Here is a 17,260-nt window from a genome sequence, read left to right as displayed (position 1 = left end):
ATTCCACGTACGAGTGAGATCATGTGATACTTGTCTTTCTCTGACTGGCTTATTTCACTTAGCATTATAGTCTGCAGGTCCCTCCACCTGTCTCAAAGGGTAAGAGATCCTTCTTTTTTACAGCTGCATAGTATTCCATTCTGTAAAATTACCACAGCTTTTTTATCCACTCATCTATTTGGGCTGATTCCAGATCTTAGCTATTGTAAGTAGCACTACTATGAACATAGGGGTGCATATATTCTTTCTGACTGGTGTTTCAGGATTTTTAGGATATATTCCTAGAAGTGGGATCACTGGGTCAAATGGGAGTTCCATTTTTTATGATTTTAAGAAACTCGATACTCTTTTCCACAGTGGCTGCACCAGTCTGCATTCCCACCAACAGCATACTAGGGTTCCCGTTGCTCCACATCCTCACCAGCACTTGTCCTTTGCTGATTTGCTGATAGTAGCCATTCTGGGAGGTATGAGGTGGTACCTCATTATCATTTTAACTTGCGTCTCTCTGATGATCAGTGACTTTGAGCATTTTTTTCATATGTCTCTTGGCCATCTGTATGTCCTTTTTCGAGAAGTGTCTATTTAGATCCTTTGCCCATATTGTAATTGGATTGTTTGTCTTCCTTTAGTTAGGTTATATGAGGTCCTTATATATTTTGAAAATTAACTCCTTATCAGATGTATCATTGGCAAATATGTTCTCCCATACAGTGGGCTGCCTTTTCATTTTGTTGATGGTTTCTTTTGCTGTGCAAAAGCTTATTTTGATGTGGTCCCATTTGTTTACTTTTTCCTTTGTTTTCCTTGCCCTGGCCCTAGGAGATGTATCGGCAAACATTGCTATGAGAGATGTCTGAGATTTTGCTGCCTATGGTTTCTTCCAGGATTTTTATGATTTCACTATAGGCCCAGTGCATGAATTCGTGCACGGGTGGGGTCTGGCCAGCCCACCCCAATCAGGGTTGGGGGAGCCAATCAGGGGTGGGGCTGGCCAGGGAGAGGGGCTGTGGGCAGTTGGCGGGCAGGCCCTGTGCCCTGGTAGAACTCTGTGTCGAACTCCAAGTTGAGGGGACAATTTGCATATTAGCCTTTTATTATATAGGATGATTTGCATTTAAATCTTTTATCAATTTTGAGTTTAAAGCAAAGGTCATAGCAAGAGACTGACAGCAATACAGTCATAGTAGGGAACTTCAACACCCACTGACTTCACTGGATAGATCTTTCAGACAAAACATCAACAAGGAAACAGTGACCCTAAGTGATATACTAGATCAGATGGACTTTATTGACATTTACAGAACATTTCACCCCAAAGCTTCAGAATATACATTCTTCTCAAGTGCACCTGCGGCATTCTCAAAGATAGACCACATGTTAGGACACAAACTAAGTCTCTACAAGTTCAAGAAGACGAAATTTCATCAAGCATTTTCTTTGATCACAATGGCATGAAACAAGAAATAACTAGAATAAAAACACTCAAAAACTTTCAAACACATGGAGGATAAATAGCATGTTATTAAACAATGAATCGGTTACCAATGAAATCAAAGAAGAAATGAAAAACTTCCAGGAGAGTGCAGGATTTTTAAAAAAATATATTTTATTGATATTTTACAGAGTGGAAGGGAGAGGGATAGAGAGTTAGAAACATCAATGAGAGAGAAACATCGATCAGCTGCCTCCTGCACACCCCCTACTGGGGATGTGCCCGCAACCAAGGTACATGCCCTTGACCGGAATCTAACCTGGAACCTTTCAGTCCGCAGGCCGAGGATGCTCTATCTACTGAGCCAAACTGGTTAGGGCTTAATAGCTTTTTATTCTTTATTCGATATCTCTGAATCCTACTCCATTTTGAGACCGAACCTCTTGGGGCTCTCAGTGTCTGTGAATTAAATGACATAAATTCATGTTCACTCAACAAGCATCACTAGTAGCCAGCTTGCTATGTGCCCAGCAGGAGGGTACGACGGTGGAGCAGGCACTGCCCTTGGAGTCAGGCAGCCTAGGATCAAGTCCCATCTCCAACTCTGTAAGCTGTGTGACCCTTCAGAAGTGACTAAGTAATAACATTTCCCTCCCCCTCCCCCTTTTTTTTTCTATAATGTGTCAAACTCTGCTATGATTACTACCATTTTACACACGAGAACATGGTGCCTCAGAAAGGCCAAGAACTTGCTCAAAACAACCAACCAGCCAGTGATGGACCCAGATCTGTGTGACTCCAAAGACATCCGTCCCCATCTACTGTCTCTGTCATTGCCCCATTACGTAGCATCACTAAGCCTCGATTTCCTGGGGTCTCTGTCATTGCCCCATTACGTAGCATCACTAAGCCTCGATTTCCTGGGGTATAAAATGAGAATTATGATATCTGCATCAATGATGGGTGATCAGAGAAAAAGAGAAGGTAAGCCTGGCTCTGAGCCTGGCACACAGTGGGGCTCATGTCACAGCTTCCCACGCCAGGCACAACAATGTGCCAACGGCTGATTTGAGATCCTTCCTTGACAGCAAGGGGAGGGCACTAGGTGGGTGAAAGAAAATAGAGAAAAGACATACGAACAAGAGAGTATCAGCAAAAACCAGCTTCGCCAAGTCCACAACCCTGTCCCAGATCCAATCAGGGTGGAGCAACCCTTAAAGGGTCTAAGGCCAGAGACTAAGGGAACCCAGGAGGCCAACCAAGAGGTCAGAAGGTTGAGCTGAGGCGGGAACCCCAGATTACAGGCAGACTGCTCTTACATAGGGTCTGTTCACTGCATGTTATTCGAGGGCTGACATGTGACAAGGACGAAAGATAAAGCATAGTACTCACAAGCCCTCAGTGTGTCTCGCCTCCTTTAGGAGGACAGGGAATTTGGAGCCTAACCAGCAACGGGGTGTTGTGCTGAAGAGAAATGGACAGCGCCAGGGACAAACAGACCGTGGGGAACAGTTGGTGCCGTCCTGAGTATTTATTGCGTCTCTCAGCGGGGCAGGCCCTGTTCCAGGCCCGGGAGGCAGAAGGGAAGGACAGAGACTCCGTCCTTGCCATTTGGCAGGATATCTGGGATGCAGGGGAGAGAGATGTCCGGGAGGTACTGCTGGTGAAAAGGAACAAAACAGCCAAAGAGAGGCAGGGGCCAAGTCACGAGTGATCATATGGCCACCGGTTGAGGAGTTTGGACAGAGTCCTGTGGGCGAGCGCGCCTGGGCCAGTGGAGGGTCCCTTTGAAGGGCTCAGGCCTGGAGGCAGGGAGTCCAGCAAGGAGAGAGCCTTGCCCTCAGGGATCCGCCTCCTCTAGAGGTTCCTTCCCTTCGTGGTCTGAGTGCATTTTTGAAATGACTGTCTTCCCTGCTGGACTCACCAAATTGGAACCCACTCTCAGAAGGCTGCAGCTGGAAACGGTGCCACTTCAGAAAGATGGCTTTGGCCAAACACACACCTAGTAAGTTCAAGTGAGTACTTGGAAAGAAAGGGGTGGGGGTACGGGGAGTAAAACAATATAAATAAATTAGGATAATCATCTATAACCACAATCTGGATGAAAAGGTTTCCAGTGACCGTTTCAAAAGGACACGGCCAGAGTGAGCAGGATTAAGCTTGACAAGCTTCTCAGTCTGACTCGCTGTTAGTGTCTAAGCAGCTGGTGGCGCCCGGCATCTCTTCCGCAACAGCCACACAGGACAGAGATGCTGTGGGTCTTCTGCCGGAAGCATACATAACACTTCAGTTGGGCCGATTGGATTTTGTGTTTCTGTAATGCAGTAATTGGCTCTCAAATCCCCAGTTCCTGTCTTTGCAGCTTTCCCTGGCTAGCTTTAAAAGCAAGTTTAAGCTTCCTTTATTTTTTTTTTCTTCTGAGAAGTCAAGTTCAAGCTCCCACTTTTGACAAGTTCCTGCAAGGTTCTGGAAGCAGGTACAGTTGGCTTTGATTTAAATCATATTACCATCCTTGATGTTTACGAAAGGAGGTGGCTTTTCCAATGAAAGAGTTTGGACAGAATCATCCATAAAGTCAATAACCTGCTTGTGTGGCCTGACCCCACCCCAATGCACAGATTCCACTGTGAGACAGTTCTGCTGGGCTTGGTGTAATAGACACAGGGACGTGAAGCCTGAGAAAAATCAATATCCTTTCAGGGTTTTCCTCTAACGCAGCTTTTTCTACAAGTTTCCCATCCTAAATATCTAGATCTGACCTCGGGGATTTAAAATAAAATATATATATATATATATATATATATATATATATATATATTGATTTCAGAAAGAGAAAGAGAGAGGGAGAGAGAGCTAGAAACATCAATGATGAGAGAATCATTGATCATTTGCTTCCTGCACGCCTCCTACTGGGGATTGAGCTCCCAACCTAGGCATGTGCCCTGGCTGGGAATTGAACCGTGACCTCCTGGTTCATGGGTCAATGCTCAACCACTGAGCCACACCGGCCAGGCAGACCTCAAGGACTTATAAGAAGGTAGGTAGCCCTGTGGAAAACCTCATGAAGCCAAGGTCATGCAGGGACTTAGATGACGACATACGGGGACTGGCTCACGCAGGCCCCACACCACTGACCCAAGGCCTTGTAGTTCCTATCCAGAAAAATCAGTAAACAGGGGGCTCAAACATCACTGAGGAGAAGATGGCCACTCTACAAACCTGGTTCCCCACTCTGTGTTCTAACCCTGTCCTCTCTCAGAGAGCACGTCCACCTTCACGCATTTAGCTCACATCTGATACCCAACTCCCTGCTCTGAGGGTCATCTCAACCCGTATTTGCTGAAGGCCATCACACACCCCAGGGGTTTCACCAGGGTCTGTGGCTCACAGAGGCGGAAGTCGCAGTCTTCACCCTGCAGGTCCCATGTCTCGGAAGCATCAGGAACAGAGCCTCTCTGACGGGGGGCCCACCCAGAAGAGGGGGCTTGAAATGTGAAGAGGGAGACAGGGGGTCCTTGAGAGCATCTGAGCCTTGAACTCTGCCTCACCCCAAGCCTGCCTACCCTTGGCCTTTCTCCTCCCTGGGCCAATAGTTCAGTCCCTTTTTCTGCTCACAGTTCTGTTTCGGTGGATGTTGACTTGTTTATTACTTGCTAACAAGAGAGTCCAGCTGACACAGGGGCAAACCGCAGCTGTGCCTGCAATAGCGCACATCCACGTTCTGTAGCCCCTGGACATCGATTCACAAAAGATTCCCCGTCTCCTTTGAGCTTAAGCTGGGACCTGCCCTGGAGTTCAGACATGTCAGGACAGAGGGGTGGTGCAGGCAGCGTGTTTGCATTGGGGACTACGGAGCCTCCCCGAAAATAACTCGCCTTCAGGGCAGGGCGCCAGGCCCGGCAGCCTCGCCCAGCAGTGGGAGAGCCAAGCCTCAAGGTCGGAGGGGAGGACAACTCCAAAGACAACCAGCGTTTGTCCCTCAGATCTGTCCTCTGTCCACGACCTGAGCCCATGGAGAGGAGGGGGCTGAAAGCAAAATCTCAGGAAGCTAGCCCTAGCCGGTTTGGCTCAGTGGATAGAGCGTCAGCCTGTGGACTAAAGGGTCCCAGGTTCAATTCCGGCCAAGGGCACATGCCCGGTTTGCAGGCTTATCCCCTCTCTCCCCCCACCATAGGGGGCATGCAGGAGGCAACCAATCAGTGATTCTCTTCATTGATGTTTCTATCTCTCTCTCTCCCTTCCTCTCTGAAATCAATAAAAACATATATTTTTTAAAAATCTCAGAAAGCTATTTGCCACAAAAGTATCCACGGTAGGGTATAAGCAACACTACGGGGGACCCCATCTAAAATTACAGCACAACACGGAAAGGGAGAGGTCTCCCGACTTTAGGATGTCACCCGCCCATTCTGGGTACGCCGCTCTAGAGCAGGGCTTTCCGCCTCACAGCGCTGATGCTGGGGACTGGTCGTTCTTTGTGCGGAGGGCGCTGTCCTGAGCATTGCACCCCTGGCCTCTCTACTCATGGATGCCAACAGCAGGAGCCCCCAACTTGTAACAACCCCAAATGTCTCTAGATTCACCAAATGTCCCCTCGGGGGCAAAACTCACCTGGTGAAGAACCACTGCTCTAGAGTATCTGTGGTTGGGGCAATAATTAAGAGTGCAATTGCTTCAGTGCCCACCGGAAGTGGGCAAAATAAATGCTGCAAAAATAAATGTGCCTGGACCATAGGCCCGCGCCCAGGGTTGTGCAGGGGAGGGGGCTGCCAGGGAGGGGACACTTTCTTAAGCAGAAAGACAAAAAAACAAAGAGCAGAGTCAGGACCCCGGGGTAGAGAGCAGCAGCTGGCAGGACTGATTTGCGAGCCGCACCCGAGGTCGCCCTGAAACGCTTTGGGAGACTGCAGAGGGCTCGGTGCCGGGAGGACGGGTGGTGGCAAGGCCCAGTGTTGAAACACGTGCTTTTCTCTTCACGTGAGCCCGTCTGCACCAGAGCGAGGGAGACCTGAGAACACTTGGATTAACTTTGCAAAATCCCATAACCTCGAACCGTATTAAGTAGCTTGGTTCGCAATACCCACTACTGTTCTCTCAGTCACAAGTCAATTTACCGAGGGCCACGGGGTCATAGACTCCAGACTCCATTTCTGGGGACAGAGAACAGGGCGGTGTTACCCGGGCAAGTTTAGCCAACGGTCTCTAGGGCAGCAGGGAGATTAGCTTGGGTGAGAGGAGGCATTGAGACAGAGAGAAAATAATTCCTGTGGGCCATGGGAGTGGAGTTTGGTGACAACAGGCAAGACCCTTTGGGGGTTTTAAAAGGAACGAAATTAATTTATTCACCACAATTTGGGGGGTCGGGGGGGGGGGGGCGCTGACGCTGAGGTGCTAGAGTGCAATGAGAATTGGCTTTGCTGTCAGACAGAGCCGGGGTTCAATCCCCTCGGTCTCATCTACTGGTTACGTGATATTGGGCAAGTTACTTCTGTCTCTTCATCTTATAAAGTGGCTAGAACAGACCTAACACTTAGTAGGTGCCTTACCACGCTAGCTGACCTCCCATAAAGGTAAGCAGGAGGTGCCCCCTGGACAAGTCCCGAGGGGAAGGTGATCATCTGTGCTGTTACTCGGTGGACCCTGTGAGGGACTCACAGGCCAATGAGGCTTGGTCCCTGCCCTGAAGGGGCCTGACATTTCATTCTTCAGTTCCATCCAACCAACATTTCCACTGTGTGCAAGCAGAGGACCGAACGGTCCCTATTCCCTGTTTCCCACCTTACTCTCCCTGGGCCCTGCCAGGAATCCCAGGAAGGAGGCCAGGGCTTGAGGCTGCTGAGGCTGGAGGACGGCCTCCTTACACTGCTGCAGTGTGTGAGTGAGGCCGGCGCGCTGCATATAAAATACCTTGGAAGCAGTGCCTGTGCCAGCCTGGCCTGGACTCATGCTCTGCCAAGTTTTTGTTCGAGGTTCGCATCCAAGTCTCAGTTCCAGAGGCTATATCCTCCCCGGGGCCCAGCCCACGAGCCCTGGTGCAGCCAGCCCCGAAGTCCCAGGCTCAGATTCCTGGGCAGTCAGCTCCCTGAGAACCCATCGTGACTAGCACCAACGAGCCCCTGGCACCACCATATGCTCTAAACCAGTGATGGCGAACCTTTTGAGCTCGGCGTGTCAGCATTTTGAAAAACCCTAACTTAATTCTGGTGCCGTGTCACATATAGAAATTTTCTGATATTTGCAACCATAGTAAAACAAAGACATATTTTTGATATTTATTTTATATATTTAAATGCCATTTAACAACAAAAAATCAACCAAAAAAATGAGTTTGCGTGGCACCACTGACACGCGTGTCATAGGTACGCCATCACTGCTCTAACCACTGTGCAGTTTAAACCACTTGTTTTCTTGGTCCTGGGGCTCCAGCTGCCTTCTGTTCTCCATCTTGCAATTACATCCCTCTCACTAGCCCACCCTGTCCTAGCTTTGGCCTTATCTCTTGGCTATCAATATGCTCCCTCATTTTCCCCCGCTCCCCATTTCTGCAACCCCCTCTCTTATCATTCTCTTCTGGGCCTGCCAGTAATCTCAGAACCTAGCCCAGACCTGCCCTGGGCCATTGAACTGCCGTCATTAGACTCCCCTAAACCCTGAGACCCTAAGGCCATCAGGACCCTTTACCTCCCTCCACCTACCTTCATACCGTTTCTACTCGCTGCGGAATATTCATCTCTAGGAATGATCTGCCCACAGCCTCATCATCCAGTAACACCATCAGTTCCATCAGGGCAGGAACCCAATGGTAGTTATGGAGCCTAGTACAGTGCCTGGCACATAGTTGGTGTTCAACAGTTTCAATGACTCCATAACGACTGCCTCAGGTCCGTTTTGGAATAAGATGAGGTTTAAGGGAACACACTCTGCCATGAACTAGCCTCTTGCCCTTAGGGAAGCCATCTCCACTCACATTGCTCAGCTGTAAAATGAGGAGGTTGAACCAGGACCAGTGAATCTCTTTTCCATCTGATAGAGAACCCCAAAGACCATGGGTTTTTCCCCCTCATGGGATATCACAAGTTTTGTATTTAAGTTAGTCATCTTATCTCAGCTTCCCTTCTTTCCACTGCCTACTTAAAACCACCACAACAAAACAACAGTTCTTCTTATTTTCTTTTTATCTGAGTTATTTGTTTTGTTTTTAAATTAAACTTTTTATTTTAAGATCATGTGTAGATTCACACACACACACACACACACACACACACACACACACACACACGTAAGAAATAATACCAAGAGATCTGTATGCCCTTTCCCAGGTTCCCCAGAACTATAGTACAAGATCACATTCAGCGTTGACAGGGGTACACCCCACCCATCTTACTCAGATTTCCCCAGTCTTACTTGTACTCATTTGTGTATTTGTATTTGGTCCCAAGTAATTGTATCACATGTGTAGGTTCATGTAACTACCACTAGTCACGACACAGAGCAGTTCTGCCAACTCAAGGACCCCTCGTGTTGCCTATTTTTTGTTTGTTTTTTAATATATTCTTATTGATTTCAGAGAGGAAGGGAGAAGGAGAGAGAGATAGAAACATCAATGATGAGAATCATTGGCCAGCTGCCTCCTGCACACCCCTCACTGGGGATCGAGCCCACAACCCCGGGCATGTGCCCCTGATCGGAATTGAACCCAGGACCCTTCAGTCACAGGCCGAAGCTCCATCCACTGAGCCAAACCAGCCAAGGCTGTCATGTTGCCTGTTTAATAACCACACCCTCATACTCTCTTGTGACCTGGCTTCATCATCCTGCTGGAGCCCTCATTAATGAGCTAAACAGGTAGCTGCACCGGCTTACCCTTTGTATGAACATTAAGATTTTTAACGTTTGGAGGAATATACTTTGATATATTCCTTTGGCATTAATGAAATTATCCTATTAAGTAGCAGCTCCAGGCTGAGCCCTGATGACAAGGGTAGACCAGATGGTTCCTAATTCTCCACCGGAGACTATATTAATGAAAACCATCACTCTATGTGCCAGGAGCATGGGTGATTTAGAAAGCTACTTTTCTTCGTTGTGATTCAGTTTTTTCTTCTGTAAAATTAAAACAATAACAGATCCTATTTCAAGAAGTTCATGAAGAATTTAATTACAGGTGCTCCTCAAGTTATAATGGGGTTATGTCCTTGTAAATTCACTGTAAGTTGAAAATATACTATGTTGAAAATGTGTTTAATACACCTAACCTACTAAACATCATAACTTAGCCTGGCGTACTTTACATGTGCTCAGAACACTGACGCTAGCCTATATTTGGGCAAAATCATCTAATATAAAGCCTGTTTTGTAATAAAGTGTTAAATCTCTAGTGACATTTCTTATGTGTGTCACTTTGGTACCATTATAAAGTCAAAAAAATCATTTAGTCAGACCATCTTAAGTCGAGAATCGCCTGTAGTGAATACACAGAAAGCACTTAGAATAGTATGGTATGTATGTTCTCTCATTTAATACCCACAACAACCCTATGAGGTAAGTACTCTTATTATTTCAATAAACAGATATGAAAACCAGAACATTTAAGGAAGCTCAAGTATCTTTCCCAAAGTTTCCCTCTAGAATTGTAACTCTGGACGCTGTGATTTCAAGTATCGCTCTGCCCGTCTCACTTCATGAGAATATTGGGCAGCTGTACCAATAAAAACCAGAAACTGGGGTTCCAGGGGAGCCCTGGCTGCTGAGACGTGGGGGATTTTGCATGAAATAGGTGGCTATCAGGAAAACAAATCCTGAGATCCAAATAGCTCCACCATCTTATTTCTAGAGTTTGAGAACTATCCCTCGGAACAACAACTTCAACAACAAAAACCCAAAGGAAAACCTTTGTAAGATGAGTGAAAGAACATTTTGTCTACATTTTCTTCCCACACAGAGCTGGAAACACCTGGGGAAAAGAAGCTGGTACTCACCAGCTCCAACTCATTTAGCAAAGGGAAGGCAGCACAGTAGATGAGGCCCCAGAGCCTCCTCCCTCAAAAAGCCAATGTTTTGGATTCACAGTTCTTCCTTAGAAATAGTGATTTAAATCGAGGCACAATAAAAAACTTCCTGGATCATATCTGAGGCAAGATAAAACTTCAGCCAGTCAATAGCCTAGGACCGTGGTCGGCAAACTGCGCCTCACGAGCCACATGCGGCTCTTTGGCCCCTTGAGTGTGGCTCTTCCTAAGCCTTAGGAGTACCCTAATTAAGTTAATAACAATGTACCTACCTATATAGTTTAAGTTGAAAAATTTGGCTCTCAAAAGAAATTTCAATCGTTGTACTGTTGATATTTGGCTCTGTTGACTAATGAGTTTGCCGACCACTGGCCTAGGAAGTGAAAGCTCACCGTTGGAAAAGGCGTGGAGGAAAGGAACCAGAGGCAGAGCTTGAACCATCCTCATCAGTCCCTCCCATCTCACCTCCCCTGGAGCTGGGAGCTGGGAGTTGGGAGCTGGGCCCCTGGGATGAGTGCCCACGTGCTGGTACAGTGAGAAAAATGAGTTACTATTATGAGAATGTTCATATGGATGGGTGCTAAGATTGTCCATGTCCCTTCTTGGCAAGACTGGTATATGCTTCCTCACTTTTTCAGCAAGGGCTTCCTTCCCGACTCGTATCCCCCTCTGCCCTGCCCTATTTTTCCCCGTATAGCATTCATTTCTAATATACTGTGCACTTCCCTTCTTTTTAATTAACCCATCATGCCTTATTTCGGAGGGCACAGATTCTTTGTTTATTTTGTCACTATTATTTTCTGCAGTGCCTAGAACAATGAATGCCTGGCACATAATAGGTGCTCCATAAATACTTGGCAAATTAATTTAGAAGTTTTTTTTTTTTCATGTTTGTGTAAATATCCTTTCCAATGAAATGGTAATAATAAATGATAAGCCTTTGTCATGCCCTGATGGCAAAATAAAAAATTAGCAACTCTATATTAGCATGTGCACACATTCACACATTTTTTTCCCTTTTAATTTTACACAATTTTTTTATAAATTTTGCTGGCCCATGAATTCTACAAGTCTGGGACTCTAGGTCCTCAGGAAAGGGTTTGGAGTAAGGCAGGCTTGGCTTGAGTCTGGCTCTTCCAGCTGTGTGATCTTGGGGAAGTTCCTCTATACCTGTAAGCCTTAATATCCTCACCTACAAAACAAGAATAGTAATTGAGAGGGTGATTTCTATACAGCAGGGACCTGGTGCGGAGTAAGTTTAGTTCGATGAATAAGTGACGCTCGCCACTGTGGCTCAGCGGCAGCACAGGCAGGCCTCCCCAAGGCCGTGTCCAAGGCCCTCTTGGGGTTTGCCGACAGCTGGGCCAAGCCAGGCCAGGGACACCCAAGGCAGTTTCCTGGCATTCACAGGAGCTAATCTCGATTCACTGTTCAACTCCTTTACTATAAATACGAGTGATTAAATCAAAAGGATTCAAGGCACCACTTCCAAGCTGCTGGACTCGATCCGCCTGGGGATGCTGACTTCGAAGACCCTTATAAATGAAGGGACTGATCAATGAATCCCTTCCCCCGGCATAACTAGGAAAGACAGGAATCGGGTCAGGAGCCATTGCCAAGAGGACAGCCTTCAGAAATGATGACAAAACAATCCTGAAACGTAAGCGAGAAAACAGCACTTGCAGAGCGATTTGATTTGCACACATTTTCAATACTGAATGTTTTGCTTTTCTTCAAGCACAACCTTGCTTTTTGCTCGAGGTGAGGTCTGCTGCGTAGCCTTGAGAAAAAGAGAGCTGAGTCAGAGCAGAGAGAGAGGAGTCTGGACTTCAACTGTTTGGGGAGGGCAGAGAGATGAGTAAGTGGGGAGGGTAAGGCAGTCAGCCACCTTCTGACAGCAGGGTCTGTCCCGGGGTCACCCTGGGTAGGGATCAACCTGTACAATTCCATGCAATGAAGATAGAAGGGGGACATGTCCTACTTTAAAATTCTTGGCTTAGAGACCCTGACAGTTCTTCCCTGCTGAGGGCATGCTTTCTAGCCTATTTAGAGGGCTCTGTCCCTAAAGGATTTCCCCGGGACATTGTCTTTGGTGAGATCCATGGAGGTTAGAATGGATTTGAGGGAAGGCTAACTAGTTGAAACCCCTGCCCATGTAGCCCACAGACTAGTATTTAAAGGGATGAGTTGCTGAGCAGGCGACCCAGAAATCCTCTGCAAAGGTTCAGCTGTGGGTGTCGATCCTCCTCCCCCGAGAAAGCAGCACCATGTTGGCGCGTAGGACCACACAGTCCCTTGAAGTGGCCACCTCCAGGCAGTGTTGGAAGCAATGCAGGTAATGAGAACAGTGTGAGCATTGAATCTACTAGGGACTAGGAGACCAGATAGATCTTCTGACTAGTTCTGTCCCTAGGCCTCCTGACATTCTTGGTGCAGACCAGCATTAGCAAGAGGATTCCCCCTGCAAAGTGACCCTGGGAGTGATCACAAGAGCACCTAAGAAGCTAAGAAGGCACCTCTGTGAAAACATGTGCAGCTTGTGTGGTAGATGGAAATGTCAGCAAGCTTTGAATATTACATCTCATCCTATATAATAAAGAGGTATTATGCAAATTAACCCTCACACCCTCACAAGATGGCTGCCTATGACCAGGCCAGCAGGAAGGTTAGTGAGGGACAACCAAATGACTGAACCAGAAGTTGGACATCCCCTGAGGGATCCCGGATTAGAGAGGGTGCAGGCTGGGCTGAGGGAACCCCACCCCACCCCACCTGTGCACAAATTTTGTGCACCGGGCCTCTAGTAGATATAAAATAGTTCAAATACATAATGCGTAAGAGGCAGCTGGAAATGTCTGGATGCCCTTTCTGATGGAAGGACCAAAGGAAGGCACATGGCATGGCCATTCTGTGGACTCCGGTGGCCTAGGGTTGGACCCAGACTTGTAAGTGTCCTCAGTGGTGCCATTGTGGATCAGTCATTCATAAAATCATCTCAGTGTCTGTCTCCTAGAGTGGATTCCTCAGAACCTGAAGTTTACAGAATGATAACTGATGTCCTTTGAAAAAAAAGTTATGGTAAATGTGTAAGTTTGGGCAATTCTGTGTTAAGGGATATTCATTTCCTGAGGCTACTGTAACAAATGACCACAACCTTAGTGGCTTAAAACTACAGCACTCTATTCTCTCACAGTTCTGGAAGCCAGAAACACAAATTTAAGGTGTTGGCAGGGCCGCCTCCCTCTGGTCTTCCTGGTCTCACCTGGCATCTGCTGGCAGCTGGCATTTCTCTGCATTCCTTGGTTTGTGGCCGCATCCCTCCTTCTCCACCTCTTCTTCACACGGCCGGCCTTCCTCTGTGAGCGAGGAAGTGTTGGAACTCACTCTGCCTCTCTTTTAAGGTAATGTGTGATTGTGTTTGCAGCCGATCCTGATAATCCAGGATAAACTACTGCTCTCAGGATCCTTAACTTTCATCATGTCTTTTGTCACATGAAATAGTAGTCACCCTTTTTCCATATTCACCTGTTCTGGGGATTAGGACTGTTGACCTGGCTTTGGTGCTACTGTTCAGGTAAACCTCGCGGTTTAGCCTTGAATGCGCTAAAGCACATTGTGACTCTCTAAGAGGAGCTCACAGCATGAAGCATTGCCCGAGCTTATCTAACCACAGGTGCTGAGCTACTTACTGGTGCCTTCCTGGCAGGAAGAAGTGTTTTCTGCTTTATCGCAGGTCTTTTCCAGGCCCGAACCTCTCTGAATCGTCACATTGTATATTTCCAAACAACTCATCCAGGGTGTCCCCTGGCCCTCTTGGGCATCTTTGCAATTCCTAGGGGTTGGCATCCCTGTAGCAGAGGCCCCAGGTCATGGAAGAGCAGCACCTGTGCTGTGAGGGTCGGGAGGAAGCCCTTCCCAGGTCTTGGCACGGAGTCTGCTTTGCTGTCAGGCCCCTGGCAAAGCCTGCCATGGGAAGCTGCAGCCCTGACGCAGCTGGTTCTCAGCACACACACAAACGACTTTCTCCTTTATTCCCAGAACACACTGGCACTTTTTCTTTTTTTTGATATGCTGTAGGGGTTTCCCTGGCAACCAAATTGGAATTTGTGTATTTGTCCTTTCCTGCGAGAAGTCCATCTGATGGAGGAGGTTGGAGGAGAGGATGCAAGACCCAGTCCCCTTTCAGTGTCTAATGAGTCATCGGTTTGGGGGCTTGAATCCTCCAAAAGTGGTGCTGGGTCCTGGTTGTGTAACTTTCCTTTTCGGGATTGTTTGTGGCTCAAGGCACCAGTGTTCTCTGCGAGGACAGCCCTTGCCCATTGTGAGAATGGGATCTTTTTTCATAACCCCTCCCTCCCTCTCTCCCTCCTTCCCTTCTTCCCTTCCTTCCTTCCTTCCTTCCTTCCTTCCTTCCTTCCTTCCTTCCTTCCTTCTAGTTTTTGTTGTGTTTCTGCTGTTGTTAATCTTCACCCAAAGATATTTTTCCATTGGTTTTTAGAGAGTAGAAGGGAGGGGTAGAGACACAGTGAGAGAAACATTGATGTGAGAGAGACACATCGACTGGTGGCACCCCGACCAGGGCTGGGGATCCAACCTGCAACCAAGGTACATGCCCTTGACTGGAATCAAACCGGGGACCCTTCAGTCCTCAGACCAACGCTCCATCCACTGAGCCAAACTGGCTAGGGCATGGGATAGGTTTTTTACAGTCATTTCTCAAGGGCCTTTGGTTCCTAGGGAAGTTGTGGGACTGTGGGGCTGGGACCATAACTAGTTTTGCATCCTGCAGGCCCCTTTACTCACTTCTGCCACCACTGTTACTGGTACTTAGATTCAAATTCAACTTGGTCATCTCGGCACAAGGTCCTCTAGGGACCCAGGATTTAAACTCTGACCACTCCATGTCCTGCTTGATTCTAAGACGTCACTTATTTCTGTAACCACAGCAACACTTGCTTCTGCCCGTCTCTGCTCCTGAAATGCGGCAGGGCTACCCTTCCGTTGTTTTTCTTGCAGAGAGCGGGACAACATGGATGGGAGCCAGACGAAAAGAAGGCAGAAGCTTAATATTCATCATTGAGAAGAGCGCAGTAATGGGCGGATGACAGCAAGACCTGGGAACTCTGAAAGGAGTTGAACTTGTACATCAGATGAGCAAACCGAGAACTGATCGTGAAAGGGGAAAGTAGGCATTTACGCCACCTTTTCAGGGAAACCAAGTGAGCATAAGGAGAAACTATAAAAGAATTCCAGCTAATAAAAGTTAAAGAAATGTTAGAACATCGCGATTTGCAATTCCTAATGAAATAATTCATGTAGATAATGGTTACTGATGACAACCAAATGACAATTTCATATGGTTCAATCTTACATGTTTTTTAAGAGTCCTTATTTTTTAGATCCATACTTAAGTATTTAGAGATGAAAGTACAGGACTTTTGGAATTTGTTTCAAAATAAGCCAATTGGTGAAGGGGAATGGAGATAGAGATGAAACAAGATTTGCACGTGCTAATAATTGTTGATGCTGGATGATGGTTCATTATACTAGTCTCCCAATTTATATGTGTGTGTGTATGTGTGTATGTATGTGTGTATGTGTGTGTGTGTTTGAAAATGTGTCTGTGTAGTTTTAAAACTTTTAAATATATAGATGTTTGAAATGTTATGTTTAAAACATACCTACGGCGACAATTAAGGGGTTCCAGAATTGTTCTGAGCAACTGCAACTCCATGGTGTCTGCTGGGAAGAGACCATCCTCGTGAAGATACAGTTTCTGGTGTATGTCCATATGTGTGAGGGTGCGGGGGTGTGGGTGAGTGTTGTGGGGGGGGGGGTATTTAAATCAGCTTCTCCTAGAAGCTTTTGTTCTATTCCCCACTGATTTTTTGCTTATGGCCATGGGATTTGGGGATTCTAAGAATGCTGCAGTCAGTGTTTGCACTTTGAATTCATGTGCACAAAGAAGGAAAAAACAAGGCTTACGGGCACAGCACTCTCCCTGGGTCCCTTTGTTAACATTTTGGCAGCGCTCTTTAAACGATGCCTTTTCTCTCAGTTCCCTGGATGTTTTCTGAAGCCCGCGCAATGACTAGAAGGCTCTGTCTCTACAAAGGAATACCTGATTCAGAAGAGTAAGCATCGTAACAGCAACCTATTCATCAGTTGCCAGACCCACACCAACCGAAGGTGGTGACTTCTGAGGACCCCAGCGTGGGCCTTACAGCCCCTGGCGGTGAGCTGAGTGAGGGTTGGTGAGCGAGGGTTAAGGAAAGGTGCGCGGAGCTCAGCGAGGTACAGGGAGACTGATGATCCCTCACGCCTCCTGGCAGCAGCTCCCCATCCTTGCAAGTGTGGAGGGCCAGCAGGGAAAGCACCCCAGGCCACAGCAGCTGCCCTGGAACCTCTGAGTCAACAGGGACCTGTGATGAAGGGACAGGAGGATCCCAACATTCCTGGGAGCCGAGGCCGAGGCCGCGGACGCCAGGATACTGTCTTCTCCCCAAATCCCACTCCAGCCAAGAGCATGATTTGCATAATAAAATATCGAATGCCTTCATAACCCAATGTTGCCAGTCAGACTTGAATACCCTTAAAAACTGCCTTCAAAATGAGAAATGTACTTAATCCCATTTATTTGTTCATTCCACAAACACTGTTTGAGGGCTCTATGAGCTGAGCTACTTACAGGTGCGTTTGAGGGCTGGGACTAGTCCCTGCACATCCCCTTCTCTCCTCTCTCCCACACTTCCTTCCCGGTCAAAGACAGCGGCTCCTAAACCTGGCTGTCCCTCAGGAGCAAGCACTGGCACACAGC

The 17,260-nt window shown here is 47.3% G+C and overlaps 1 protein-coding gene and 1 long non-coding RNA gene across 3 annotated transcripts in view; one reads left to right on the top strand and one right to left on the bottom strand.

The window, feature by feature from the left end:
• The window catches only part of BAALC (BAALC binder of MAP3K1 and KLF4), a 49,871-nt gene that overhangs the window by 22,037 nt on the left and 10,574 nt on the right, over positions 1-17,260 (bottom strand).
• Positions 3,042-17,029, top strand: LOC308533408. 2 transcript variants are annotated; one of them, XR_013997086.1, is made up of 3 exons: positions 3,042-3,450; positions 15,460-15,662; positions 16,502-17,029. It is a non-coding gene; the product is annotated as an uncharacterized lncRNA (long non-coding RNA). The 2 variants fall into 2 exon arrangements; XR_013997087.1 differs by having other exon boundaries at positions 3,212-3,440; positions 16,502-16,907.

This window comes from Myotis nattereri (genome assembly GCF_964212035.1).
Source record: "Myotis nattereri genome assembly, chromosome: 17".
Taxonomy (NCBI): Eukaryota; Metazoa; Chordata; class Mammalia; order Chiroptera; family Vespertilionidae; genus Myotis; species Myotis nattereri.
The sequence above is the reverse complement of the archived record's forward strand: the minus strand, read 5'-3'. Positions and strand labels throughout refer to the sequence as shown.